Source organism: Oncorhynchus tshawytscha, linkage group LG05 (assembly GCF_018296145.1).
Source record: "Oncorhynchus tshawytscha isolate Ot180627B linkage group LG05, Otsh_v2.0, whole genome shotgun sequence".
NCBI lineage: Eukaryota > Metazoa > Chordata > Actinopteri > Salmoniformes > Salmonidae > Oncorhynchus > Oncorhynchus tshawytscha.
This window is the reverse complement of record NC_056433.1, coordinates 81994745-81998360: the sequence shown is the minus strand read 5'-3', so window position 1 is coordinate 81998360 and position 3616 is coordinate 81994745.

Genomic DNA, 3616 nt, shown 5'->3' with positions numbered 1-3616 from the left:
ACACTCGCATTAACATCTGCTAACCATGTGTATGTGACAAATAAAATTTGATTTGATTTGATTTGATTTGACATTACTGTGCAGCCGTATTCATTGATCTGGCCAAGGCTTTCGACTCTGTCAATCACCACATCCTCATCGGCAGACTCGACAGCCTTGGTTTCTCAAATGATTGCCTCGCCTGGTTCACCAACTACTTCTCTGATAGAGTTCAGTTTGTCAAATCGGAGGGTCTGCTGTCCGGACCTCTGGCAGTCTCTATGAGGGTGCCACAGGGTTCATTTCTTGGACCGACTCTCTTTTCTGTATACATCAATGATGTTGCTCTTGCTGCTGGTGAGTCTCTGATCCACCTCTACGCAGACGACACCATTCTGTATACTTCTGGCCCTTCTTTGACACTGTGTTAACAACCCTCCAGGCAAGCTTCAATGCCATACAACTCTCCTTCCGTGGCCTCCAATTGCTCTTAAATACAAGTAAAACTAAATGCATGCTCTTCAACCGATCGCTACCTGCACCTGCCCGCCTGTCCAACATCACTACTCTGGACGGCTCTGACTTAGAATACGTGGACAACTACAAATACTTAGGTGTCTGGTTAGACTGTAAACTCTCCTTCCAGACCCATATCAAACATCTCCAATCCAAAGTTAAATCTAGAATTGGCTTCCTATTTCGCAACAAAGCATCCTTCACTCATGCTGCCAAACATACCCTTGTAAAACTGACCATCCTACCAATCCTCGACTTCGGCGATGTAATTTACAAAATAGCCTTCAACAAATTGGATGCAGTCTATCACAGTGCAATCCGTTTTGTCACCAAAGCCCCATATACTACCCACCATTGCGACCTGTACGCTCTCGTTGGCTGGCCCTCGCTTCATACTCGTCGCCAAACCCACTGGCTCCATGTCATCTACAAGACCCTGCTAGGTAAAGTCCCCCCTTATCTCAGCTCGCTGGTCACCATAGCATCACCCACCTGTAGCACGCGCTCCAGCAGGTATATCTCTCTGGTCACCCCCAAAACCAATTCTTTCTTTGGCCGCCTCTCCTTCCAGTTCTCTGCTGCCAATGACTGGAACGAACTACAAAAATCTCTGAAACTGGAAACACTTATCTCCCTCACTAGCTTTAAGCACCAGCTGTCAGAGCAGCTCACATATTACTGCACCTGTACATAGCCCACCTATAATTTAGCCCAAACAACTACCTCTTTCCCTACTGTATTTATTTTATTTATTTAGCACCCATTATTTGTATTTCTACTTTGCACATTCTTCCACTGCAAATCTACCATTCCAGTGTTTTACTTGCTATATTGTATTTACTTTGCCACCATGGCCTTTTTTTGCCTTTACCTCCCTTATCTCACCTCATTTGCTCACATCGTATATAGACTTGTTTATACTGTATTATTGACTGTATGTTTGTTTTAATCCATGTGTAACTCTGTGTCGTTGTATCTGTCAAACTGCTTTGCTTTATCTTGGCCAGGTCGCCATTGTAAATGAGAACTTGTTCTCAACTTGCCTACCTGGTTAAATAAAGGTGAAATAAATCAATAAAATAAAGTAATCAGAGGGCTGATATAAATACTATGAATGCCAGTCTCTCTTGGCTAATAGACGAGGAGAGACACACTACATCACTTCTTCTTTTCATAAGAAACATGAATATATTGAAAATTCCAAATGTTAAACTTACACACAGCTCTGACACACACACACTTACCCCACCAGACATGCCACCAGGGGTCTTTTCACAGTCCCCAAATCCAGAACAAATTCAAGAAAGAGTAGAGTATTATATAAAGCCATTATTGCATAGAAATTCCGTTCCATCTCATATTGCTCAAATAAACAGCAAACCTGGTTTCAAACAACAGATAAAGCAACACCTCACGGCACAACCCCTCTCCCCTATTTGACCTAGATAGTTTGTGTGTATGTATTGATGTGTAGGCTGTGCCTTTAACTGTATGTAGTTCAGTCCTTGAGCTGTTCTTGTCTATTAATGTGAATGTATTACGTCATGTTCTGTGTGGAACCCCAGGAAGAGTAGCTGCTGCTTTTGCAACAGCCAATGAGGATCCTAATAAAATACCAAACATGATGTCGTACACATCATCAGCAAACCGCTTGCCCACACGTCTGACATCTGCCCGGCACAGTTTAAACCGGGATTCATCCAGTGTCCATCGAAGGTGAGCGTTTTCCCATTGAAGTTGGTTAGGACGCCGAACTGCAGTCACGTCAAGACCCTGGTGAGGATGACGAGCACCCAGATGAGCTTCCCTGAGACGGTTTCTGACAGTTTGTGCAGAAATTCTTTGGTTGTGCAAACCCACGTTGTCATCAGCTGTCCTGGTGGCTGGTGTCAAACGATCATAGTGCATTTACGCTTTATCATGGTGATAGGTTCAGTACACATCATTGCATTTTTTAAAATAAGAAAGTACGCTGGCCCTCGTTGAAGTTTATTTTGTCTGTAAAGCCCTCTTGCATAATCTTCATCCATACCTTACCTTATAAAATACCAGACCCAGACTCAGGGAATCCCTTCAATCTCCACCCAGCTAGGTAAATCTGATTTTAGTTTTTTTTTTTGTCATCTCATGTTGAATGATCTCCAAAAAGTCCTTAAAGTTGGTGGAGTTGATGCCTCTAGGGCAATTCAGGCATATATTAGAAGCCCTTTTTCACTGAACAATGTGTTTCTTTCATATGATTTGACTTTTCATGACTTTTCATGTTTTGTGTTTGCTTCTCACATATAGTGTAATTGATATGGGTATACTGTAGATATGTATAGTGTAATTGATATGGGTATACTGTAGATATGTATAGTGTAATTGATATGGGTATACTGTAGATATGTATAGTGTAATTGATATGGGTATACTGTAGATATGTATAGTGTAATTGATATGGGTATACTGTAGATATGTATAGTGTAATTGATATGGGTATACTGTAGATATGTATAGTGTAATTGATATGGGTATACTGTAGATATGTATAGTGTAATTGATATGGGTATACTGTAGATATGTATAGTGTAATTGATATGGGTATACTGTAGATATGTATAGTGTAATTGATATGGGTATACTGTAGATATGTATAGTGTAATTGATATGGGTATACTGTAGATATGTATAGTGTAATTGATATGGGTATACTGTAGATATGTATAGTGTAATTGATATGGGTATACTGTAGATATGTATAGTGTAATTGATATGGGTATACTGTAGATATGTATAGTGTAATTGATATGGGTATACTGTAGATATGTATAGTGTAATTGATATGGGTATACTGTAGATATGTATAGTGTAATTGATATGGGTATACTGTAGATATGTATAGTGTAATTGATATGGGTATACTGTAGATATGTATAGTGTAATTGATATGGGTATACTGTAGATATGTATAGTGTAATTGATATGGGTATACTGTAGATATGTATTGTGTAATTGATATGGGTATACTGTAGATATGTATAGTGTAATTGATATGGGTATACTGTAGATATGTATAGTGTAATTGATATGGGTATACTGTAGATATGTATAGTGTAATTGATATGGGTATACTGTAGAT